The sequence below is a fragment of the Falco rusticolus genome, chromosome 12 (assembly GCF_015220075.1).
Source record: "Falco rusticolus isolate bFalRus1 chromosome 12, bFalRus1.pri, whole genome shotgun sequence".
Lineage (NCBI taxonomy): Eukaryota > Metazoa > Chordata > Aves > Falconiformes > Falconidae > Falco > Falco rusticolus.
The window spans coordinates 23,279,211-23,307,043 of record NC_051198.1 but is presented as its reverse complement, the minus strand read 5'-3'; the positions used below and the strand labels follow the sequence as shown (position 1 = coordinate 23,307,043).

The 27,833-nt window shown below is 39.1% G+C and overlaps 1 long non-coding RNA gene across 1 annotated transcript; it reads right to left on the bottom strand.

Annotated features, from left to right (window-relative positions):
* Positions 1 to 498: 498 nt before the first annotated feature.
* LOC119155909 lies at positions 499 to 24,973 on the bottom strand. Its single transcript, XR_005106909.1, has 4 exons — positions 24,892 to 24,973; positions 24,050 to 24,190; positions 22,831 to 22,987; positions 499 to 573 (listed from the first exon to the last, which is right to left on the bottom strand). It is a non-coding gene; the product is annotated as an uncharacterized LOC119155909 (long non-coding RNA).
* Positions 24,974 to 27,833: the final 2,860 nt, after the last annotated feature.

The following is a 27,833-nucleotide window of genomic DNA, read 5'->3' as shown; positions in this document are numbered from 1 at the left end:
GAAGGTTTTAAAAGACCACAGCTTCTTTACTATAAATGAATAAATGAAAATTAGTGTCCCCATTAATTCTTCCTTTCTTAAGCATCATTCACATGAAACATGCATATGCAGCATGCAATCTAATTTCTGATGAAAGATCCCCAGTATGTTTTAGAGTCAGGTGTGTCTCAAAATAGAAAACATGTTCCATTGTTTAAAGGAGTAAGATGTACACTGCTACAATTTCTCTTCCAATTTATGAATTTCCTAAGTAGCAGTCACATAACAGGCTTTTAAGCATCTTTTCTCAGCTGTATCAATAGTTATTGATTAGGACAAAGGAGAAGGGAATAACATAATCTTTAGAGTTTGATTTTATTTTCCGTAACTTTTTTTAGAAATTTAATTCTTGATGTCTCCTGCATCCACTCTTCCCCCCACCCCCACCATGGGCTGCAGTATTATGATTATCCCAATTATAAATTTTGAAAAAGGACCCTGATATATTTAGTTCCCTACCTTCGGTTGCTCACAGATTTTCCAAGTTCAGATGTTATTAATTTGAGGCATATTGTTTATATTTGTATTAAATTCCTTAAAAAAAAAAAAAAGCATAGTTACCCCATATTCTAGAAATCGTATCACATAGGAATCTTACACAGAAAAACTGATGTTAGTTGTAATATTTGTGAAAAGGTCATTATCACAACACTCACCTAACAAAGCAAAGAATACTATTTAAAGTAATCTAGTGATATGGCAGTCATATAACCTTATTCTAAAATTTATGATATATGATTTTAAATATTTGAAGATATGGTGAGAGTTAAGAGAATGAATGTAACTCTGTCTCTCTCTCTTAAACATTCTGTAATCCACTTGTAAATATATGCATCCACAAAGGAATATTATCATTAGTAAAAGAAAATCTGCCTTGACTTTGGGGACTTAACTTGTAGCCAAACACTTGTGCATGCTTGATTTCCAATCTGCTAACTATAATCCACTCTTTTATGGCCTATAGATGAACTCCTCTAGAAAGAAAATTATCTAAAAAAAACTTTTTATGAAAGCTGTGTTCCATAGAGCTCATTCTCACTCTTACTCAATTAAAAAGGAACTTTTTTTCCTGAATTTTACAGGTTAAGTAATCTGGGCCCAGACTGTGGAAACAGACCCATATGTGATAACATTAAAACAATTATAGTACTCATGTCCAGTCATATGATGTAATTTCTTGGAATTTTCATAGGGAGATGTGCCATATATGAGTCCCTGTGATAGGTACTTTGATAGTTTTGCATACCTAACCTTCACAACTTTCTACCAGAAGGTCTAAAATAGTTAATGTTTTGCTTAAAGCCCTGATGTCTGAAGTCAGACAAATATTTTGGAACATTTTTTTCTTTGATTTCTTTGCCTTTTTGTTTGCAGTGAAGAGCTGGAAATATGAGTTGTTCACAAAGACCAAATAAAATAAGATCATAGTGGTATTTTTAACAACTTAAAAACTTTATACTTACCAAAAGCCTGACAGCTATAATGAATATGTAGATGCAAATTAAAGGAAAATCTGCCTTGAAGAAAGACTGAGCTACATATTATTTGTTAATATGTCACTAGTGCAAGGAGTTCTTTAAAACAGAGAATGTTTTCTATTTTTGTGCATTTTAAGTACAGGATTCCAGCTACTCTGTAAGCAACTGCTTACAGTAACAGCTTTCTCTCTCTCTGTGAAAACAAACATGTAAATGCTGCCACCTAAGAATCAACAAAAATAAATCCTACAGAAAACCAAGCCCCTTGAATTTTAGGTCAAAAATAAGTAAGATGTTCTTGAACTAAAAGAAGCATCAAAGATGGTCAAAGCAAGTCTGACACGGTGACCTGACAGCATAAATTATCGAGAGAGATTTTCCACGTAGCCTGTGTTTCTGCTCTAATTCTGTTTTGATTGCTTGGCTTTTTTTCTACAGGCAAAAAATTTTCCTGGTGTGCATGTCTACAAAAATGCTTTCAGATGATCAATTCTTTTTACTTAGGCCATTTTTGATCATTTGGCTATTACACAAGCACACAAATTGCCTGTTCTCCTTTCTCATTTCTGCAAGTTGTGTAACTCGTTTCTATGAGCAATTGCCACAACTCTCTGTAAATCTAGTGTGTCTGCACTTTGGTACTGACAATAATTAGGAATGTATGAAATGCGTTCATTTAATATAAGTCTGTTAATTAAAATCTTCGAGTGTAAATCCAGAGTAGGGGAAGAGTCAGCCTCTATGAATCAGAGACTAATTAACAGGTTTTCCTGGAATTCCTAGGGGAATGGGAACTCGGGTGGGTTGTCCCCTGAGAATTAGGGCAGATCAAATTATCTTTTCTTTGATAAAATAATGCAAATCTCATTTGCAGTCCAAGACTATGCAGCTATAACTCTGCTATGTCTCTCACAATCTTCAACTGTAGTCATTTGGATTTTCTAGGAACTGAAAAAATATTACAGCTATTAGATCTTAGATTCACTTCCATTTTGTCATTACTATTTCCTTCTTTTCTTTTGCCTAGCTTTCTCTCTCCAACCCTGTCCCCAAAAATGTTTTTTCAGGATCTCTTTAATCTCTGCTGTAGAATACTTATATCAAATGGCCCAGAAGGTCTTCATGTCAGATAGGGATATTATAGATTTAAAAAAAAAAACAAAACAAAAAAACAACAATAATTAGTTCCATAAGTATATCTGCTTTATGAAATGGCTTGGGAATAATTTTTTGCTTAATACCATATTTTTTCCATTTATATGTAGTTTTTTCCCTGTGTTGATTTGATTTCCAGTTGTGAATAATTCCCCAAAAAGCCCGAATTATTCATTTCAATAGAGTTCAAGAATATTCTTAAACTCTCAGAATTGCTTTACCTCTTTCTCCTTTTCCATCAAAAACTCCATGAATCAATTCCAAGTTTCTCTTTCTGATGGAATTTTAGAACACGAAAATACAATGTTTTGACTGGCGTACCACAAACACATCTCTCACTCACACGCAATGCATATGCATAGTAATTGACGCTTTTAAGCACAGTAGCAATATATGCCTAACCTTGGAATAGACCCCAGAAGCATTTTCCCTAACATATCAGACAACCTTTCACTGTGCTATACCAGCTGATAGAAGACAACACAAGAAAACATTCAGTTTCAAATACTTTTTTGGCCTTCTACCATCAGACATAAAACTATTGACATTTTGTAACAAATAAAACATATTACACAAATTGCCCTTCTTTGAAGAAGGTAATAAAAGACTTTCCTGTTTCCAAAGCTCAACAAAGTTCAGATGCTTGTCTCACACCTAAGGCATGGAAAACTACCAAAAAGATGAGCCGGAAACGCTTGTCATAAGACAATTAACACAGGCCAGTTACTATAAATGCTAGGCTAAAGACATTCACTTACTTCCTCATCTGGAGTAACTGGCCTTAATTCCCAGTATCTGAGAAAATGGGCCAACTCCAAACATGGCCCAGGTTCGGAGCCAGCGCACTGGGACAAAGGTGCCCCGAGGGCAAGGGGGTGCTTGCCCATGCAGGCTGCGAGCTCCTGCAGGCTTGGCACCTAAGCACATGGCAAAAGTTGCTTGCTCAAAGTTTCATCCCATGAGCACTCACAGTCTGTTCCAGAGGACAAAAACCCCAATAATCAGTCCTCAACATCTTCCTAAAACCTCTCTCCCTGGCACCTGAAGGTATGCCCTTTTCCTGCTACAACACAGACAGGTGAGTTTCAGGAATTGCTGCAGTTGATTTTAACTGAATTGCCTAACTGTCCTGAAACAAGAGTAAGGAGCGTTCACATATTGCAGTGAATCAGCTTTCAGTAAGCTGTTTTTTGCTACCTCTTGTCTTCTAGCTATCAGTTCTCAGATGCAACGCCTGGAAATAGTCCTATAGGTGGGCTGTAAACCTGCTAATCAATGAAATATAGAGGCAAATTTAGCATTTCAGCAAGCAAGCCCTAAATGAACTTGGGTAAATAAAACAGTAGTACACTTTTTGGCTGAACCTGTGGCTGTCTTTATTTAAACACCAAATGTTTTCCTTATTTAGACAAAAATATTAACTCTCTTGCCTTGTGAAGATGTAACTTTCCTAGAAGTGTAATGTTTTATATATTTATATATCAGATATGGCATTTATAGGGATAAATAAAAAGTGCACAACTGAAAGACTGACCTTGTTATGTCATTAGCAAAATATTCAAAGTGAGCATTTTTCTTATAAAATCTTGTCAGATTAATTCCATTCCTTTTGAAATCAATGGCAAAGAAGCAGATTGGAAAATTCCCACATACAACTCCTAAGTGTTAGAAATATAAACTGTTTTTCTAAACAAAAATCCATCTCCTTTCAAAGACATATGAATCCTATCTAACCAATCCTTTGTATTCTTTACAGGTTCCATAATGCCTTTCTATTCAATCTCATATCATTTTGCTAAGGTAGTATAGACTCTCTTCTATTCCACGGGTACAAATACTTGGGCAAAATAAGGTACCTTAACTGCGCCAGCACTGGAAGAATTAGAGATAAAACTGCTCCTGCTTTATATTTCAGTCCCTGACTTACATATCAATTACAGAAAAGTCATGCAATAACTCCAAGATGCTGATCTACTGATACCATTGGAAGGTAAAAGTTTTGATGTATGTACCTTCAACAGCACCACAGGCATAACTGTACTAGTGGCACCATTGACTTGTTTTCATCTAAGAAATGGGAAACAGATCCACAGGAACGGAATTGTGGATTTCAGATGCAAAATTATATTTTTAAAGGCACGGACATCTGTGTATACATGTTGGCACAAAAAGCATTCTTATACAATAGGAACATCACACTACATTGACACATAACCACAGCTGCAGTGAAAGTAAATGGTGATGAACTCAAAACTGAAGAGAAAATCCTTTTCAGTCAGTGTGACAAGAATTTACAAGATCAAAATGATCGAATATTTATGTGACTACTTTTTATGTAGAAGGATATCCAGAATTATGTACTTATAAAAGTTACAAAATACATTAAATAATTTGTCACAATTCTTCATAAAATTTCTGTTCAGTAATATTTAAGATGAGGACTCATATAAAAAGTGTGAAAAGGCCACAGGACTAAGGATGAATATGAAGGAATAGCACAAGAATGCCATAACAGAGTTAGAAAGGCTGAAAGGCAAAATGAGCTTTAAAAGCAATGATTAAAAAAAAAAAAGCAACCAAGAAAAGGTTCTATTCATACTTCAAAGTTAAGTCAAAAACAAAGGAAAGTACAGATTCACTACTTCACAAGGGAAAAAGAAAAACAACAGAAGACTCAGAGAAGGTTGAAGCCTAAGGTAATAAGATAGACTATGCAATTAACATAGTTTCAGTTTTAACACAGTCTTACTTGCTAAACTGGAGTTCCCCCCCAAGAATAAGACGCCCTATGTCTCCATGGAAAATCTACGTAACTGTGAGGTAAGTATGCTGGCAGTCATGAAGCTGGCGCTAAAATAACATTAGGGCTATGGCCATAAAAAGGTTTGGGAAGGAAACACGAACTGTTACGGCCATTTTACAAGAAAGTGTGGCATACAGATGTATTTGAGGTTTAGGGGAAAGGATAGGAGTATGACAACTTGTGTCTCTAAGGAAAGCACTCTAGTCTTGAATGATATTCCATCAGTCTTAGAAATGGCCTCTTAGCCAACAGTTAGGCGAAGGAATGAGTGCTCATTCCTGAAAACAGCTGCCAATTTGAAGGAGAGAATGGAGCATGAAAAGGGAGAAATTTGGGACACCAACAATCTTATTCTGCCCTGTTTTAGTCTAGCACATCAGCTTTCAGCTGTTTACTGCACTCGTTTTTTCTTATAAGCTCATTCTTCTCCAAAGAACACAGAAACGGCCTTTCCTTAAGCAGCTGATCTCTTCATACATGCTTGCAAACTGCCAACTTCAGACCAGCCAAGGAGGGATTTTAAGAACTGGATTCTGTTCCTCCAGGAGGAACAGAATGAGATGGATGCTGTCTGCAGCTAGATCTGCAGCAACTTGCTACGCCCAGCAGGTCTGTAGAGATAGGATTAATTTCAAGTCTGTGAGGCTATCACTGGAAAGACACACTATAACTCAATATCCCTAGCATGAAAATGGAGTTATTGACTGTCCCTTTTCAGAAAGTGTCTAGAACTTTTTTTTTCAATTATACAAGAGCACACAAGTTTTAGAAAATATGAGTGCTTTTGTATACTTGAGGCAGATGGATAGTTGCTGTGTCTTAGAAAAACAGAGCTGTGTGTTAGAAAAACAATATCCCATAAGCTAGTTAAATATTTATGTATCACATAGGTGACACCAGACACTCAAACATCTTCCACATGTTGTTCACATTCAGTTAAGCTGTTTTGCTTGATGATGGGAATGTGACATTAGGAAATGATAATAAGCTGATGAGTGACTGCCATTTGGATAGTATCTCTGGAGCAAGAGTGGCTTCATAAGTTGTTCACATCCTTGCCACCCACTCAGCATTTCTGCCATAAGGCTCAAATCTGCATTGGTATTATAAGAGAGGAGAGAAATCTTACCCAAGAAACATCAACACGCAAATGGGTTGAGCCAAGAGGTAGTATAATAGTAACATTTCACTTTTAGTCCTGCTGGGCAGTGTATTCCAGATGGTGTGGGTGCTATGAACATCTCTGACTGCCTTTACCTGAAAGAAGTTCTTTGGAAAGGTCAAGACTAGTAGCTCTCTCAGTAGCAGCGTTAAGAAAATCCAAGCCTGCAAGTTGCCTATTGTGAAATATAACAATTACATTAATGGACAGCTGTGACAGATGTACCTCAGCCTTTCTAATGTTTTCATAATCATGAGGAACAAAATTACTTCTATTTTCCATGGAGTACATATGTCAGATTTAATGATCTGAAAGATAAGTAAGAACTGAGCTGCTAAATCCATACTAGCATTCAGTATCCATGAAAATCAAAATGTTCTCCATTGCACTTAAACAGAGGGCATTAGATATTTTCAGATCATATCTGAAATGTAATATAATCTTTGCCCAGAAGGCAAAAGGACTAAACAGAAATATTTCCAGGTATTTCTGTACAAAGTATAGAGAATCACTGCCAAAAGGTGAATCTACTTAAATCTGTATCCAAACTACTCAAAAAGACAAAGTACTTCAAAGTTGCTGTGACCTGCATTGTTCTTCCAGGGACTTGTAGACAGCCAGGCTTTTATGGGTATTTTGTTTCTATAAATAGATTGTTGAAAGCCTGGATTTCCTCCTACAAGGAGACAGTGAGACACTACTGACTGGTATACCTGAGGTAGGAGAGAATTTATTCTTCTCCAATTCACCAGGTGAGGGAAGAGTCGTACAAAAAATAGATCTTGTTCCTGCTTCTTCTTGTCACGTTAGTTCCAGTCAAGAAAGGGTCTTATAAGGATAGAGAGGTGCCCTCCTACTCCTGTGCCACATAGACATACATTTCAAGACCATCAACAATCAGACTTGGATGGGAAGGAAGAAATGCAGGCAAGGATGAATTCAAGGACTCCACTCTACTACATGGACCAGGGCAGGGCAGGAAAACTGCAGAAGCTTTCATGCCTTTTGTCTAACCCAGAGCCTTTATAAGCGAAGATGGTTGCAGTTATCCCAGAGAGGATTGGGGAATATGTTAGAGGGCAACATAAATAACCAAACTCAACCCAAATCTTCTTGCTGTCACCTATTACCAGGACAGGCGCAGTTAACCCAGTTCTAGCCTTAGCCTCAACCAGTAACTTTTTCAACAGAAATAAATATGATTTCCCACGTTGCTGGAAAGATTTGCAGCAGCTCTGTCACAACACAAGTGGCAAGAAAAAAACTGGTCTCCAAGTTCTAGCCTATATCTTTACCCTGATGTTGAATCTACATCTATCTGACCTTCATTCTCACCAGCCTGTCATTTTACATGTTGTTTCTCCATTTGATCCAAAGGTTGCCAGACTACCAGAACAAAAAACCTAAATCATCACACATATTCCTAAATCCGCTTGAAGGCACTAAATGTAACAATGAGATAAAATGGTACCTATTACCTTGCATTAAAAACACAAGCACCTAAAAGCATGAAAATTAATAAAGAGCATCAATCTGCTGCCCACAATATAGCCCCATTATACCTATTTCATCATAACACTATTTACTGGCACACCTTCATTGTTTTTAAAATACATAATTTTGTTTTCTTGATGTCAGTAGCTAAAAGTGTTCACTGAAAAGAGTGGGATCTGGATGGAAGGTAAATAGGTTGTATTAGATATTGTTCCTTGGCTTTTGCTGATGTCTAATGGGGAATGAAAGACATGAGGCACATGAACTTGAACCCATAATGCGATGGAGGTTTAACAGAACCAGAAAAAGTAAATCCAAAATACAAGGACCATCAAATGCAGGATGGTCATGTAGTCCAGAGCCAGGGACAAGACTGCTATAAAACAGCTGCTCTACCAAAGATGTTCCAAACTTGCAAACAAATGACCATCCCCACACTAAATTACAGTATTTTCCATAAAGTTTCTATAGCATCTAAGCAGTCAAGTTATGTTTTTAGGAAGGGGGAATGAGTCATCTGGTATTTTATGTCAGGTCATCCAAATCAGAAAACTCAATTTGACCTCTTTAATGTAAGGAAGTTATATTTCAACCTGACCAACCTGAAGTTTTTGCAGCATAAAACTGATATAACAGATTTGAATAAAAATTCATAAAAATATTTACGATGCAACAATATCAGTCACCTTTGCATTCTCTTTCTTTAAACTAATAATAGACATTTCATAAAGCTGAACATGAAAAACACATTTAAAAACAGCATTCGCAAGTCTGAATTTTACATTCTCACATGCAGGAATTAGGACCTAATCTGAAACCATGCTCTTTTCCAAGTACATGGGAACTGTGCCACTCACTTCATCCTTGCTAGAAAGTCACCCATGTATCCCTTTAACCCAGAGACTGAAACATCAGGGCTGAATTTTGCAGGTTTGCCCTTGCACAGCATTTTTGATTTGTTTTTGTTTAAGCAGAACACTTTGCAGGACTAAGAGCCCGCTCATGTTATTGGAACCATCATCTTGAAGGGAGACAAGCAGAGTTTTGAAAGGATTCAGGTAGTATCTGGATAAATACATGAGAGCTGAAACCTGAAGATGGATTTCGCGTGCTGAAAGAAAATAGATCAAATTGAATTATTCATCCAGCTCCAAACGTTGATTAAATCCATAGCTGGTGGCTGAGGGCTCAAGCCAACACAGATTTACAACTGAATAAAATTTAGTACCAGAAATAGTTCCATCAGTAGTGTTTGCAGAGCAGGCTGCAGTTTCCCTTTCTCTCATTTTTGAGATGCACTCAGTTAACAGCTTGTTATCTTGCTTACGGAAGAGAGGGGGAGAAGAGGACTTAACATTTTTCTAACCTGCAGTTCAAAGACAATAGATGCCTCTCTGCTTTTACAAAAAGGGAATTTTCTATAAAATTGTATTTAATTTTTTTGCAATATAGAAGTATATAAATACAGGAAGTATCTGGAGCTATGTTTTTAAGACCATGTTAATAATCAATGACTATGGATAGTTTGTTTAAATTCTTGAATCTGTGATAGGCGCAGGCAGAAGTTACTTTCTGTCTTTAAGTTGGCCACCTTGGAGTAGTTGCTATTGCAGCTGTGAAGTATTAGGTCAAGGCCACTGTAGGAAGCAAGATATCTGACTTGATCAGTCAATAGTCTAATGTGATTCAAAGACTCTTTGAATCACATTAGACAAAGTCCCTATCTCCTATAAAACCTGCAGAAATATAAATGTTACACTAGTAGATCTGATAAAATCAGGCTACTATCATGGTCTGTTTCTAATGCAGACTGCTCCTGGTGCATCAAGCATTAAAAACTCAGTCATATAAAATGGTTCTTGAAAGATACATCTTGCTGTTTATGTTCTGCCTATCAAGAATTTTGTTAAGAGAAGCCAGGTACTGATGAAATGTCATGGCTTTGCAGGCTCCCTTTTTCCTGATGACTAGTTCTTCTGAAGTCTAGTCTGTTCAAACTGGAGGAGCAAGAGGCAGCAGAATCCATTGCAAAGTGCTGTGATTTCTGTACCAGCAGAATGTATGCGTATACGTAATTCATACTGAAATGACATTTGGCATGTCACATGCTTCCCTGTGTTGTTGAGGGCACAAAAATAAACCAACAGGAGGCATATTTGTTTTTTCAATACAGAAAAAAGAAAATGTCAGACTTGACATGTACATTAGAGCTTTCCAAAGGATAAGATACTCTAGGTCAGTTCTCCTCTTATTTACATTTGGTTTTCTGTTGGCAGAATTATATTTGCTCAATTGGAATCTCTTGATTTACTCAAGTGTGAGAGCAAAACAATCTGATTCCTCTGTCTGTTCCAAATCAGCATTGTTGTGATACTCCCAATTCTTTCAACACTTCTACAATTTTGAAAAAACACCTCGGTCTTCCAAAAATTGGTCTTCTTTAATCTGTTTTATCTTGGTCAAGTTCCAAGCTTCATGTTGCTAATACTACCTCATTTCAAAATAAGGCTTTGTACATTTTTTCAGCTCATAACCTTCCTTAATATAATTGCTATAATTGTACTTTAGCAAGAGCACTTGAATGGCTGAGAAAAATATCTTATTAAATCTATGATAAAGTAGGGACTGAGCAATTATACCCTGGAAGGGGAAAAAAATCACCAGCAACTGCACATTACAAAGGTTGCAGAGTGCCTTGATGAGCTGACTGTGGCTCCCTGATCGATGAACAGCAGTAGATATGCATAAAAGAGTGTGGGTGCCTCGAGCGTGTCTCTGCCTTCGGTTAAGTCAGAGAAAAGGGAAAATAAAGTGCTTTACAGAAACCCACTCTCTTGCGTGGACTGATAGGCATACAAAATAAATAATATACATTAAACATAAGTAAGTGGAATGCCCAGTATGTGTCTTCAAATAGTCTATGTTTCAGCATATTCATCCAAATCAATCTCCTGTGCTATTTCTCTGGAGCTATTTATCACAGGGCAAATGTGGCTGACTATTAACTTCTATTCTCACCTGAACCAAATCAGCGACAATATCTGTGAAAACCTAGGACTGAGATCCAGTCCCTTAATCACTCGTGGAGAAGTGGCACAGTTTCAGATGAAAGGGTATTCAGCCACCCTAACCAGAAGTGAGCAAGGAGATTACTACAAGTAGCAGAAAACATGTCCCAATGGCAGAAGACACCAATAACGATATAAGTTCCCTCTGCAACTATACAGTCTTTGCAAGCACTCCACCTATTTCCTAGATACCATCGGACAAGCAGACATCAAGCCTACACAACTTCAGCTGCCACAAATGTGGAAAAAACTCAATCATAAGAATTCAACAGGAAAGGATAGCTGTGAGAATCTGCAGAACACAAGAATCACAGTAGAACACTTCTCACTCTTTTTAATGTCTGTATAGACCAGTGCCCAGACTGCAAAACACTCCCAAAGAACAGTGCCTAGAAACGGCATTAGTACCTGCAGTTTCTAGTAGAGTACCCCAGTCTTTGTAACTGGTGTTTTTTAAGGGCTACATGGCAAATATGGATGCAAACTTTGCCCAGTATAAGAAGGCGATGCGAAAACAGCACAGAAGAACAAGTGTTTAAGGTTTAGGGAAATAAAATGTTACAGAATTTTGGAGGGGGATGGGGTTTTGTTTCTTCGTTTGGGGAATAAATAAAATCAGATGATAGATAACTGACATTTGAGCTCTTCCGTGTTAATCCTTCTTTAAATGTACCCACTGATTTCTTACATGCATTCTGCTGTGTTTCATAGAAATCCTATGCCAATATTATTCATCTATAGTGGGCTACATTTTACCTACTGCTATAGCAACAAGTCCCCCAGTTCTCTCTCCTCCAATAATTCCCAGAGGAAACTGTAATTTTCAGCAACACGTAAGTTGTTTTCTATAGTTACAACTTATTGGTCATGGTTATATGCTCCATCAATGGCACAACTCCACTAACCAGAGAACAAGGTACCAATACTGAGTTCCTCGGAGAGAAATCCACGTTTGTGTTGGTAAAAATTATCGAGTCAATGTCTGTATCTAAGGCAATTCTATTCCTTGCTACTGTAACACACAGAAATTCCTATTAAATCACTCCTGTAGCTAAAAACTTAAACACTATGCTGACTCAAGGAAATGAAGGATAAAATTTTCACACCTGTTACATGTCAGCAATGGAAGACCCATTCCTGCCAGTTCTTTCATCAGTATCTTTCCATTACTGTGTCCTTCCAAAATGATAAATAAATCCCTGTGAAAAAAAAACACATTGGGAACTGGTTCTTTTAGATTTTACTATTTGCAAAGCTATATATCAGATTCATCTCTTTTTAGCCCAACTTGTTCCAGTGTGCAACTGTGACCTGACACAGATATCACAAAACCTAAAAGTAGCAGATTTTATCAATGCATGGTTGATAAGAAGCATTGGCCCAAAATAAAATCAGTGTGCTTTCGGCTGCATCCTGCCTTAAAACTCAAGCGCCCAAGCAACTTCTGGACCATCACAATTTAGTGGACAACTCTCGTTCTCTTGCACTCTCCACTCCTTGTTTCCCTCCACATGACCTTGCAGATGTTCCCATGGAAAGTTATCCTAAAACAAGTCAATTATCATCTAGGAACTTTTATCTGGAACATGGCCCTTTTGTGCATGGATACAGTTCAAGGTGATCAGCGCACTGTAGCACAGCCCTGTACTGTAAGAAGCTCTTCTATTTGCAATAAGATCAAAGGTATCTTGGCTTTGCCATTTAGAAATCTAGATACTGATTAAAATTCTGGAACACTCTGACAACAGCTGCTTTAAACAGAAGTTACCAGATGGTAATATTTGTGTGGGTACCATGTCGTCTGGTAAGGAACAAGCTAATGATGCACAAAATGCTTTGATGCACATCCTTCAAGCAGTAAACTTAAAAGTGATATGAGGCTTCATACAAGGACTCATGTACACAGCTTTGCAAGCATGTGTGATACAAATAATTTTTACCAATACAAGTATACAGGTAAGGAGCCACAAAGTTATTTGGCACATGAGGATTTTTGGGATTAAAATGAGTATCAGCCTTCAAAATGACTAATATTTATGAACTTCTGCATAAATTTGCAGAAAGCTATAGATCATCCTTTAGATGTATTGCAGTTATGATGGTGGGGTTTTTTTATATTCCAAATATAAAAATCCAGCAGTTATATGGAGATTACAGCACAGGTCTCTCCCAGTCATATTTTGGAAATGGAACACGATGACAGCCTAAAACCCAAAATCCAACTAAGCCTGTCAAGTTTAAGGAAAACCACCAGAAAACTCAGGAAAAACTGTTCATGGGTTATCATCAACACAAACAAGACTAGAGCTGTTCCCTACAAGAAACAACTTGGCATTTCAGGCAGCTAATTTCAGAGCTATCTGCTGTATGTATATGCATAACAGGCTCTGATTAAACTCCTTTGGTATGAATGATAAAATTGATAATAGAAAAATGACAGGAACAGTAAGACTGCAGAGGTCCTCAAACTTTTTAAACAGGAGGCTGGCGCGCGGATGAAGTGGCAGGCAGTCATCTGCGGGTGCTTGGTTTCCCCACCACCACCCCCAACGAGGGCAGGGGGGTGTCTGTAAATACCGGGGGGGCAGATTGAGGAACCTGGGGGGCCGTATCCGGCCCATGGGCCATAGTTTGAGGACCCCTGAGTAAGAGGATTCCTTGCACTGGTCTTGCAAGGACTGTGAAGACTCTGGAGGCTCAAATCATCATCAATATCCTGTTTTTTTTATTTACTGAACAAATCCACAGAGCATCGCTCAGGCAGAAATAAAAGTAACAGTATCTACTAAATTGTGGGCTATTTCAAGAAATACATGGTTGTGGTCTGCATTTCCACTCTTACTCTAGAGTTCATGCACTATGTGCAAAACTAAAAATAGACCTTCACATGCACCTTGATTTCATTTTTTCATTCAACCCTTGAGCAATACAAAAATAGGAACCTATTTAAAGTATATACTTTTACACAGCAGGGCTCAGTTGGAATCTCCCTGAAAATCATGTTGGACAGGTACCCTGCTGATATAAATTGCAGTGCTGAAACCTTTATCAAAGAACACAGAATAATGCTGAGTAATTAATTCAACATTTTTGTGTGCTGGAAAGCTCACTGAATTTATTTTTTGTTTTGTTTTACTGAAAATTAAGTGTAGCAGGCTTGCTTTGAATTAAATACTCCTCATAAAATATTTTTTTCATAAAATAAAAGAAGCCTGCTGACAAGTAACAGATAACTAAAGTTTGATCAAGGTCAGATAAATTCTGTTCTTAAGTACCTCTGTAAAACACAAACGTATTACTCATTAGGACTCTTAGGAAAGAGTCCCTCAAGTAAGCATATGCCAAAAAATCAACTATTTAAAATAAATGAGCAAAATTCACTACAAATGGTCTAAGTCAGTGACTCTGGTGATCACCCTTTGTTCCTCTATCTTGCTATTTAGGACTTCTGACAAAGAAATCAGAGTGATATTTGTTGTCCCTAGAAATTTAAGACAGAATAATCACATCAAAACATATCAACTTATTTATGTATTTTTTTATTTGTTCTGTTGGACAATTTCTCCAGGACAACTATTATATTCAATATCCTCAGTATATTAGCATCCTGCAGTAATGTATTTAAGTTGGGCATGTTTATTATATTTATTAGCCAATGGACAAAAATAACAGAATGAGATGTAATAGAACACATACATCTTGTATGTAGTTAGCAAGCAATATATTTAATTGTTTCTCCTTCATTTTTGTTGATTTAAATGAAAGTAAACAACAGATTCTAAATCAAATACAATTTACTTATTACAGACCAAATTCTTTTCCAGGGATCTGAGCAACCCTGAACTTTAAGTATTACTGTAGCCCTCGAAGTTTACTGTAGCAACAGTGAGGCATTCCCACTGGACTGCATCTGTATGTCTGCATTGGGGAAGAGAGGAGTGTCCTACACAGCCCTGTGTCCATCAGGAAGAAGAATATGGTCACATAATATCCTGCCTACATGTTGTATGTGGCACTGACATATGAAGAAACCTGGTCCATGTACTCTCTTGATTTTCCCAACACCTGAAGCGTGAGAGAAGCTCTTGCACAAGAGTGAAAAGCCAAAGTGCAACTGTGCTGTCTGGAATAAGCTAGGGGACTAGACAAAAGTAAGTGAGAGCTACAACTTGCCCAGAGTGCCAATGAGAGAAGACCAGGGGCTCAGCATCAGCTGAGGTCACCATCACGGTCCACCACTCCTGATGTGAAGCTGTCAGATCAAGGATGCGAAAAAGTGGCATACCGCATAGCCTATTCCCATACACAGAGGGGAAAGGATGCAGCTCCTGAAAACTTTCACATTTGCTCAGACTAAAGGTTCAGCTCAGTACATGGAACAGAGTAAGCAAAAATCATGTCTCTTGGCAGACCCTTACAGGTCTACCACAACACAGTTACCTGTCACTGTTTTACCCTGACTTATTCCATCAACACTTCTACTTTCTTCAGAGATGGGTTTAAGCCACAAATTGCACATGCAGCTCTAAATTCCCCTGAATTTTCAGATGAAGAGAAGTGCCAGGAATTTAAAATTTATTTTCCCGTAGCTGGGAAATTATTCTTACAAAACAATAGTTCTCTCCTGTCCAAATACAGTAAGTGAGCACACGTTTTATTCTCCTAAAATGTGCACAATTGTACAACTAAGCTGTTTCTATGCTATTTACTTGTCATGATTTCACTTTCATCACATTCACATACTGAAGTATTCAGCTGACAGAACAACTGGCTTTCTTTTTAAATAGTGGATGAAGAGCTATAAAAGTAGAGAAAAAGTGAATCTGACACAATGTTGGAATTTAGATACATGATCAAATATCTAAAATGCTAAAGGATCTTAGGGCCTAAGGAGCTTTTTTTGTCTCCTGAATTATCACTGGACTTTTCTAAATGTTACGTGGAACTGGGGTTGGAGACAACACAAAAAGTCATTTAGATTAGGCATTGCAGTCTTCAAATAAAATGTAGATGAAAATTATAGAAACTCTGGAGGTCATCCTACTGTCATTAAAACAGATTGCAAACCTGCTGCAAGACAGAGGGAGCAGGAGCCAGCTATCTGGTAAGTTATTAAATATAGAGCCCTATTTAAAAGTATGCAATTTCTTCAATACTCAGTCTTCAAAGCAATCTGTCATACACTATGTAGTTAACCTTCATAATATAAGCATTGTATCTGCACTTTGAAAATAGAGTAACTAGGGATAATTTAGCGATCCTCTAGCAAAAGTGGTGTAACTGTGCCTCAGGAGCTGCCTCATTCTTTCTGGCTTTGCCTAAATGTCAGTATCAGGATTTTAAAAAATAATTTCCTGGCTTCTCTTCTCAGGACAATATCCAAAACACTATCTCACTTTCTATGCTGCATGAAAACAGAATTAAAATAACAGCAGTATCTTCCACCTTGTACTACGTATACCATTTTGAAAGTATTTCCTGTAACTCTATCCAAGCTCAACAAAAAGCACCTACGATCTGAAGCAGAAAGTATCAAGTATAGTGACTCCCCAAGGTCACACCGTCACTAGTTTTATTACACCTGTGCTGCACAGCCCGCTGAAGTAGTTACCCCATAGGCTAACTTCTGGAGAAATTTCTGCTTTTGCAAATCTATTGTTCACATGCAACAATATCAGTCATATAAGGCTTGCCAACCTTTTGATCATCTCTACACCCTGTGGGTAGACAAGTACAATTAACACAACTCAATCCCTTAAGTCAAAACCGCTGAGATCCAAGAATTTCATATTTTTCTAATAGCGAATCCATCTTTAACCTGCAGTACTGGAACATGAATTGAATATAAAGTAGGCATAATACCTTAACAAATAACCTAGATTAACATTTCAATTAGTTACTACATCAATAACAAAGAAAAATTAATAAAATAACTGCAGGATTAAGCAGTTATGGTCTAACATTTCTAGTCTTACTATGATTTGTTCAAACCCATTACAGGTACTTACATATCCCAGTTCTCCGAGAAGTAAAATGCAACACATTTTTGTTCAAAGATAATGTGTTATAACAGGAAGCATTCCTAGTGATGCACAGGTCCTAACAAAACCAGCAGCTGGATAGAACAGAGGCAGTGTGTTCCTTAAAGACATTTAGCAAATGGGATTTCCATGTCAATCTGCACCTGCCATTTTTAAGTGACCCCTCTTGACCCTCCACAAGAATAGGCAAATAGCGTTAGATGTTTCATAGGGGTTTTGACACTAATGTCTTCAGGTAAACATAACCATGCTAAACATGTTTAACAGATTAATAAAAAATAAGATCCCTCATATTATAAAGATGCCGATACGGGTTTTCATTTTTGCTTATCTCTGTTATCAAGTACAAACTCAACCTCAGCATGAATTTGGCATGACAAATTAAGATAACGACAACAGCTTCCTTTGAATTACTTGTTTCCCACTCTGTTTAAACCAGTAAATTGCATTTAAATGTGTCTTTCAAGGTGGGGTATTCCATATCTTGTTAAAAGCCTCTGATTCACTTCAGGATCCCTTTATAGCTTCCTGTGTAGGTAAGCAGGGTTTAGCACAAACAAAAGCCCAACTCCAAATATAGGCAGTTGTGTTTAGCACTGTGTTTGTTACCACATTAATTTCCTGCATTCCTGTTCCAACATGAATGTCATTTCCCAGTGCAGAGAAGCCTCAGTTGTAGACAGTTTACAGAGATCAGCCTCAGGCCACTAATACTCTGGAACAGAAATGTTATTCTTTCCTTGGAGACCCATGCCATCTCTGGAATGAAGGCTGATTTTTCAGCACACAAACGAGGATGCTAAGTGTACTTCTTGGAGGAGGGATTCCTGAAATTTTCCCAGGGATGGGAAAGATTATTCTTTCTGTGGTATCAGTACTGGAATTACATATTTTCAGAAGCACAGGAATGACTTCGGGGAGTGATAAGTTCTTCTCCTTTACTTCCCACTACCACCTAGCAGTTCCTGACCCTTTGCCTTGCTCTTGGCAGGCTCATCACTCTTTATCCCCTTATTTAAAATTGTGAGCAAGGAAAGAATGTTTTATCACTGCCAAGGAGGAGTGGCTGCACAGGGCGTAGGGAAGGCAACACAAAGGAAGGAAAAAGCTGTGTGGGTAGGTGTGTTTTTGGTTTCCTATCTATGCAATAGTCTATGAAGCTTCATGCTACAGCAGCATCTCATAGCACATATTGCCTCATGTAGAATTAAATCATTTTTTTAATTTGGAAACTTAACAATCAGCAAGAATGCTAGCTGGCAGTACACAGCAGCTCCTTCATCCAAGGAAGGATTCTCGTCTCCAAGAAGGACATATTCCTTCTGCTGTCAGTGAGCCATTTTCTACTTTGTGCCAAAGAGTCTGCAGAAAGTCTGTCAGTCAAGACGAAACACACAGATTCAAAAACATAGCGTACACTTGGCCATACCATTCCCCACAGTCAGCTACAGAACTGAGGGAAAAACATATAGCATCTGTGGAGGATATGTGAGAAAAGGTGATTTCCAGTTCACCAGCGTGTGTGAACAGGTAGGAGAGATGTATTGCTCCTACTATCCTGAATGCACCTCACCCCCACACCCATCTGCACACATATCCATAGAAACCAGTGCTGACCCACAACACAACATGCTGCACTGCACCCTTTACATATTCATTTGGGATATGCCAAGAATGATCCCTACCCATCCTCCTTATACAGCATCACATGTGGGACTGTCCCTTTCTCACAATGCCATTGTTACAGTTCTGGTCTTTCCTAAGCTCTCCTGCTTTTCACAGTCCCTCTGCAGATATCATTGTATCATTGCAATTGCCCTAGGGCAGCCATTCTTACCTTCACATCTTGCATCAGGGTCTTCACCAGCAGCAGCTGACATAGCTCATGTGATTCATGATCATAAGCCATGCATATCATATGTAGCACTCGTATGGTTGGGAAGAAGCCTTACTTGGAAACAGAACAGTGAAGAGACAGAGATGGATGTACCATTCATCTCAGACATGTCTGGAGGTACATGTTGCTGCAACAGATTTACAAGTAAATCAACTTCTTTTTTTTCCAATTTGTTTTCAGTGTTCAGGGTTATTTTTGGCTAAGAATGTTATTCTTTGAGTGTCTGAGCTCCTCTGGAGGCTTCTTCTTCCTGTGAACCATGGACTGGTTCACTGAGCAGCCTCCAAGTCCTGTGTGGTAAGCTATCAGTTCCAAGAAGAATGAGTCAAGTGTTTGCCCACATGAAATTCATTCCCTGTTATTTTAGGAAGAGGCAGAGAGGCTCATAACTCATTCTCATCACTGCTGGGAAGCAATCACCAGGTCTCTTGCACAATGCAGTGAACAAGGCTTTCATAGAGATTTAGGCAACATAATGTTACAGCCAAGGTAACACATGACATGGCAATGCCATGGAATGTGCTCTTGTAACGCAAATTGAACACTTCAAAAGATATCCCTGCACTTCATCAGGGATCGTCCATCTGCATCCAGGTTGAGATTTGTTGAAAACATTATAAAATAGATTCTGCTAATTATTTTTAAACTTGTTAATGAAATAATTGCATTACTAACAATGACAGTAATAATTTGAGTTGTCAATACTATGGATTAAATCCCACAGATGTGCATCAGGATCTAAGCTGATCACTTCCTTTGAATGTGAAGGGTTTGGAATCCCTGGGTCATGGATCTCATTTTGGAAAGGTGAAGCTCAATCTGCAAACCCATGCTTGATCTTGCCTTTCTCTAAAGAAAGGCTGAATCTATATCAATCCTTTCCTTAGCTGTGCAGATGTATCTTCTGCAGTGAACACAGAAGAGCAATGCTCAGGAGGGTCTCAGGGAATGTTAAATCCTCTGCTCCAAGCCCAGATTGACAACTGGCCTGAAGAGTCACATGAAGTCTCCTTTATCAGACTGCAAACTTGTATCAAGTGCCACTGCAGAGACTAAATTATTGCAGTGATCCATATGGCTGGTGGACGGGTTCATCTAGGTTGAGGTACTTTATAAATGTAATGCCTAATTACCTTTATGACTTCAGGACCTGTAGAATCCACCAGCCCTGCTTATGAAGTCCATGTCATGAGTAAAGGTACTGATAGTGTACCTCCAAACATGGCTTAAAGAACAGAATTTTTGCACCAATTCCCAAATCCTGCTTTCTGTTACAGAGTTGCATTCAGTCATGTAGTTTTCCTATGAAGGACTGAGGGACAGTATCTGCTTTACAGATGCATGACAGAACAGTAAATAGCACAGAATATAATGCCATATAAAAAGAAAGTGGCAAGTGGTCACTGTAGCTGAGACTGAGGTTAAATTTCTTTCTAAAGCTTCTCTGTCAACAAGCTATTTAAGGCTTGCCTCTATATTTTTATCCTTCCTGCTGGTTTGAGTTTCTGGATCATTACTGCAAATTAATGATAAAGATATTAGTAAGACAGACTTCCTTCCAGTGGTTGGAAACATGTATTTTAGAAACATGTTCCTCTACCAGTTTATTGCAGCCAGAAATTAAAGGTTTCCAAGAATCAAATCAAGCTATTTATATATTAGATGAGAAACAGAAGGGATAGATTTTACTTTTAAAATTTCAGCAACAAGACAACTTATAACTGTGCCATTAAGATGTACTCTGGAGAAAAATGAGCAGATGTAAGTATATTTATAAGTACCCATCAGTTTAGCTTGGTTAGGAGTGAGAATGCAGATTTTGTATGTTGCATGTAAAAAAGAAGATGATGGAAATAATCTCAGCAGCAGCTTAATTGTGCAGTCTTTATGTTGTGCTTGAACTTGCAAGATGCACGATCTCCACTAATGTTCACAGGGCAGTGTAAGCATTGGCAGTTGGTATGTTCTCTAAAGAAGTAAAACTTGTGCATTAGAGATGCTCTTAAGAGGATGACCTCCTCCCTAAGTGATACTTTTCAATTCCTGTACTGTAGCTTTCACCTAATAGTTTGAATCTCACACTGATTCAAATGTGATCCTTTGCTAATGCGACTACTTCAGAATGTAAGAGGTATGTTGGTTAAACTCATGTGACTGCAGCTTCCTGGAAATAAAATTTAGAATAGTAAAGCCACAGAAAACTGCAAACTCCAAACACATTACAGTACACCCAGCTTATAACAATATCCCCTGAAAGACACACAGAGGGAAAGCAAGCAAAGGACCAAAGGATAACATGAATTAATACAGAAACCCTAAAGATATATGAAGATTGGCAAAGGCTGGGAGAATTCAGTTATTTCTGACATTTATAATTCTGAAAATTAGGCTCCAAAGCCTCTAAGGAGTTTTTGCAGCACAACTACATTTGAAGTCTTAGTCTTGATGTTTGTTTTTACTACAGCATTGTCTGCCGTGGTTGGAGTAGCCCTAGTCACCAAGATGGTGACTAAAGAATGTTGTAAGGCAGCTAGAGAAGCACTTTACACGTCTTTCCTTTCAATAATTCTGCAACAGGGAGACTGTCACAGATGAGTTTGGGATTTAAAATGGAATAGCATCTCTCTTTTGCCTCTTTTACCAATTCGTTTGGATGCACCATATGCAAGCAGGGGAAAAATCCCTGGTATTGATCTGCTTGTGCTTTTAAGATAGAGGATGGGTGAGAGAGAAGTAGAGGGGAGGAGAGGGAGAGAGAGGCGGGGGGAGAGAGAGGGATGGAGGAAGAAAGGGCAAGCTGGTTAATGTTTTTCTTTCAGCTTGTTTTTATGAGTCACTCCACTAAGTATTTGCATTAGCAGGTCTCCTGCTGCTGCTAGATCATTCAACTGTTTGTTTAGTTGCTGTACCTCTTGAGAAGTCCAACACCGAATTTTTATGCATCTTCCTTGTATTTTACTAATGAATTAAATCTTTAAAAACCAAATAACTTCCCATCAGTGTGGTCCCTATGGCAGTAGCAGTCCCCCCAAACTCAGTACTATTACCCACTTGAGTAAAGGTTACAGAACCAGATGACTGATATTTTTTGTTGCTTCTTCATGTGTTGTCTCCTGACCAAGTTGTACCAGAAAAAGTGAAAATAACAACATAACCGGAATGTCACAATATTCAAGTTTAAAGTTGCTTAAATCTTGAACAACATTTGCAAACCCAAACACTGAGTATAATTTTGGTCAAATCACTTTGAAAGAATTGTATTTCTTCAGGTATGAGACTAATATTGCTCAGAAACACATCAGATCAGAACCTACGTATGCAATAAGACTGACATTGCCTTATTCCTACAGAGTAGGGTCTTAAAAAATTTTTACTACTGAGTTATACAAGAGCAGGTCTGTAAGCAAAACTCTATCACAGCCAGCATCAAAAGAAGCTGCTAAGTCAAAGGAAAGCAAAGGATGAAAACAGCAGACAGCTTTTCTGTCTTTATGAGGATAACTAGAAATTTTCTGTTTGACCTCCTTTACCTCTTGCTTATTCTTCAACATTCTGAATTTCTGTAATAGTTTGCTTTCAACAAACATTTTTTGTATTCCCTTTTCAAGAGTACCACTATAAGAGACATTAATTAAATACAAGCTAGAAACCTGCCTGTTATGAGTAAAAGGCAATAAAAGCATCAGAACTTACCTGTTCACAGAGAAGGATGGTTCAGACAAGAGATCCACTCTATGTAAGAGACTGGGTCCCAAGAGGAGCATTTGTAAAGGAAGCTCTTCAAAATAGCTCTATATCTTCTGCATAAGGTGTTTGTGTTGGTTTTCCTTGTCTTCAGTCAAAACAATGACTGATAGGAGAAAAGGGGGTGTTTAAAAGGATGTAAAAGCCTTGTCTTGGTTCTAAAAGAATCAGCACAATAAGAGCAACTTTTCTTGATTGCAGGTTTATAATCTACGCAACTTTCTCTTAAGCACAGTCCAACCCCAAAGAGCAACCGTGTATAAATGGTATCGTCTTACTTACTACATCTGTTCCCTGTGTGAATTTGGACATGCGTGCGCTGACTTCAGTAATCAAAATACTGCGTTTTTGAGTTACTTGTTATTCTTGCTATGTCAAGATAACTGAGGGAGTATGAGCTACAGCTTTTGTCTATCATCAACAGAACTATGGGATAATTAAAGGACTAGTCAGTTATTTGTATGCAAATTAACTGCCTAGGGGAAATTTAAAGCTTAGCTTGCCCTTCAGAACATTTATCACCTGTAGAGATCTGCTAGAAGACATGAAGCTAGAAGATAAAAATGTTTTGTTGCTTGATTTAATTTGAAGACTTTTAGGGAAAGAAAGCCTGCCTTCCACTTGCCACCTGGGCATATTTTATTTTGAAGTGGCTGGAAACATTAAACACAATTTTCTCAAGCTGGAAGTTAAATCTCCTTCCTGTATAACCATGGTTTTATTCTAGATACATTCTTGCCCTATATGCTGCTTAGGCTCAAAACAGAGTTTAGAGAGGGGATGTCACTGTGATGGCTCTGAACAGCAGTGTCTCTGCTTAATACTGACAGCAAGACAGTGTTACAACTTGTGTTCTGCAACTTATACTATTTTCCAGAGCATGGTATTGATGTTTAAATTTATTTACCTATACACAAGGAGCACCAATGATCAGCATGTTTTACTCGGAATGTCCTTCCTTATCTCTTGCTCTACAGCAGGTGAAACTTACTAGCTAAAACAAAGATGTTCCTTTGGAGTGGTTAGGGCACACTCAATAAGAGTATAAAATAACTAGCAGTCAATTAAAACATTCCTTCAGGTGAAGTGCTAAAAGACTGCCTGGACTCTGAGAAAGCTAGATTTAATCCGTGCTAATAATCCCATGAAGGATTTGTTTCAAAATTACCTGAGCCTATGCAGCTGATTTGCCTATGGTATAGCCTTCTTGCCTGACACTGTGGCTTGTAACTCTTCCACTGCGGGCTCCTCAGTTCCCGTTCTGCTCTGTAACGCAGCTTCTTAACAGCTTCTTTTGGAGCTGCATAATCTGAAAGGCAGGAGACAAAGAGGTCTGGATGAACATTTTTAAAGAACTGCAGAAAATATCATAGTGCTCACATGAAGTCTAATTTATCCTCTGGTCACTTAGTGTGGGTAATGGACGCCGGTGATGGAATGTGCGTGCCCTGGGCTATACACTGGTTCATTACGCACGTGCAGCTCCCTTTAAGTTTAATGTGAATTTAACATACCAAGGAAAGGGAGGACGTACCATTCAGGGTGAATGCATGTCCTCAAAAAAGCTAATGAACTCCTACAATAATACCTGTTTCCAAGATAATGTTAAATATTGGATAGCGATAACTAAGCACTTTTATGACTGATACATACACGTCAATTGTTCATCTCCACCAGTAGTGTGTTAGTGACAGCACAGAAAGATGTTTTTCTACCAACTCTTTACTCACTCTTAACATTAAATGTGTGGGGAGAATTATTGCTTCCAAGATGTTATTTTTTACAGTACCTTCGAAGCAGCACGTGGCTGGGGAGCGCTCCGTGCTAGCGGGCCAGGCGGACAGTCAGTATCACCCACCTGGTCACCACGGCCCTTCTGCACCTCAGAGCCTCGCGGAGGGTCCCGGCCACGGCCTGGTGTCAGTGGGCACACGGCCGCTCTTGCAGCCACAGCCCCGTGCTGAGGGTCTGAGTATTGGCTCTGATGTGCCAACACATTTTATCGCTCACCTTTTGATACATGTTTCTGAAAGCGCTCGGGGTGATGCACTCGCTGGCTGCCCGCCCGCAGCACACGCTTCGCCAGCCTTTGCCGCCCAGGCCCTCCTGAGAGCCACGGCTCTAAAAATAAGACGGGAGAGCTATAAATAGGAGCCGCTGAAATAGGTTTCAAAATGACCCGTCAAGCCGCTGCTGCGGAGGGGAAGGAGGGGAGGGGGAGGCAGGGCGGGCGAGATGGCCGCGGGGCAGCGGGGAGGGCGGCCGCGGCGGCGGGCCGGGAGGGCAAGGGGAGCGGCGGCCCGGCCCTGCGGCTCCTCCCCGGGCAGCCGCGGTTGCCAGGCGGATCCCCCCGGGCCGGCGGCCGCCGCTGTGCGGGTCTGGGGCCGCGGGAGCCGAGCGGGCTGCCCACCGCCCGCCAGGTGAGGGCCACCCGCGCCGCCCGGGGGGGTCGTGAGGGGACGCGCGGGCCGCCCCAGGCTGCGGGGGGGCAGCGGGGTCTCAGGGTGCCGGGGTCAACGCAGCTCGGTGGAGCCCGGCGGCAGGACCAAAGGCCGTGGGCACGAACTGAAACACGGGAGGGTCTCGCTGAAGGTGGGGAATCACATTTTCCTGTGAGGGTGACAGAGCACTGGCACAGGCTGCCCAGTGGAGTCTCCATCCTTGGTGACATTCGCCAGCCACCTGGACATGGCCCTGAGCAGGGGGTGGGAGCAGGTGGCATCAGAGGGCCCTTCCCGCCTCTCCCACCCACGATTCTGTGAAATCCTGTAGAGCCCCACTCAGAAGTACCACAGGTGAGGGTCCTCCTTTGCTTAAAACTTCCCAGGATTGTGCTTAAATTTAATAAGAGCTTTGTAGCCTGCTGATGCTTACGGCTCTGTGGTGGAGAAGGTCTCTTAGGGCAAGCTTTGATTGCAGCTAGCAGGCCTCCAGTGGGGAGCTGCCTGTGCCTTAAGAGAGCGAGCAGCAGGGAATTACATTTAATACCTCCTCCTTCCAGTTCTGACGTTCTTTCAGCAAGTAACAGCAGGGCTCCCCTACTATGCTGTATGATCTCGCTCTGTTAACTAATTTCCCCTTGTAACAGGAATGCTCTCGCTTGCACAATGGAAAATAAAAAAAAAATCACGTGGCTGTAAAGCCTGGTAGTTTAAGGGTGCTGTAGTTTTAAACAGTGGTTTTTTGTCCTACTGAATGCTCTGCTTGTGGTCTGATCTAACCTGTGCCTTGCATCATTTGAGAAGATAAGAAAAAACAGATAAGTAAAAATCAGAAAACTGTCCCACATCACCACAGGTTGGTTTTTTTTGCTGAGAAGAGCTGGGTGTCCATGATGAAGACAGCCAGCTGCAGTAGCATAGCCAGTATTCTATTGCAAGTGTTCACGAATGCATCTGAAGGTACTCTGTCCTGCTTCAGAGAGATTCATTGTAATTGAGTACATTTTATTTGTTGTTGAACTGCTAGCAGAAAAGGGCCTCTTTCAGAAAATGGAAAGTTTAATTGCAACAGTAGAGTTTTGCTACACATTTTGGAAGGTTCATTTTATGAAGTATTTGGCTGCCAACAAAGCCTTTTTCAGCCAAACTCTGATGGTATTTAAAGAAACTGGCCGAGTACATAGTTTTTTTGAATACAAGGCAGAGGTGTGGCCTTTCTGTTGCTCTCACAAACTCACATACCTGCCCATATTTCTTCATACCTCCTGCTTGAAAACACCCATGTGTTTCTAGAGGATCAAATTGTAGCCTTGTTGAAGTCAATGTCAACATCATTGTGGACTTCAGCAGGGGCTGGAACTGGAAGCAAACTTACAATCATGATTGAAAATCAAAAGTAAAATGTCCTTGCCTATGACAGTTATTATACCTTTGGTAAGTGTTTTACTGGGCCAATTTTGTGAAGGATAAAAATGCAAAACCAATTTTAGAGGGGGGCATCCTACTTTTCTTTTTTTAATGAATTATAAAGAAATGAAAATATGCAAAAATGTGTCCTGATGGTTTCTTGAATAACATAATATGAAAAAATTAAGAAATTGCAACAAAATAAAAAAGTTCACATCTAAATAAAACTAACGGTTTTATAGCTGGGGTTGTAGGAACGTGCTCATTCATGTTCAAAGAGCTGCTGGTTGCCCAAAAATATGGAGACCTAAGATATTTTCTAAGAAACACCAAGGAATATAAAGGTCCAGGCAGGTAAATAAAGACATAAAGATCTGGCTGGTGCTGGCAGCCTGATCCATTAAGATGAGAAAGTGTTGGCTCTTTAGCTATTTATAACTGGTTGGCACCATTCTGCATGTGAAGTGGATTCTTACTGAAAGCTTTAATGCCTGTCACTCAGGAAAGAAACATTATAATATCATTATTTTCATCCTGCAATATCTGATTAGTCAAGCCAAAAACACACAAACATATAATGCTAACTTTATAACTTAACAATTCTCTAAAAATCTTGTTGGTCTCAGCCTTGGTTGAATTTATCATTAATATCTGATAGCATATTTTTCCCTGTCCTTCAATACTACATTATCTTCGTGACAGTATAGAGAAGTTGTCTGTAAATCAGGGGTTTAATTTTATCTCAGAAGATTTAGATATCAGTGGCTGAATTAATTATGTAATTTAAAATTTGGAAGTTGTTCATTTGGACTCATTAGTCAAAGTGTCACAGTATACAGTTAACAGGAGGGGTATCTGGAAAATTTGCAAATGTTAACATTACTTAGCAATTTAGAGGAATTGAAATGCTTTCAAGGCAGCTGCTGAAATTGTTGCTAATACCACAAAGTATTGATAAATACCAAGATCTTGTTTCTCATACTTTTAATTGTGTTTAGAGATGACACAAACTGATATATCAACTAATCCATATGAATTCTGATAGATTTATTGGGAAGAATAATAAATTCTGCCTTTATTCAGAAGGTAGCTTCGGAGTTCTAG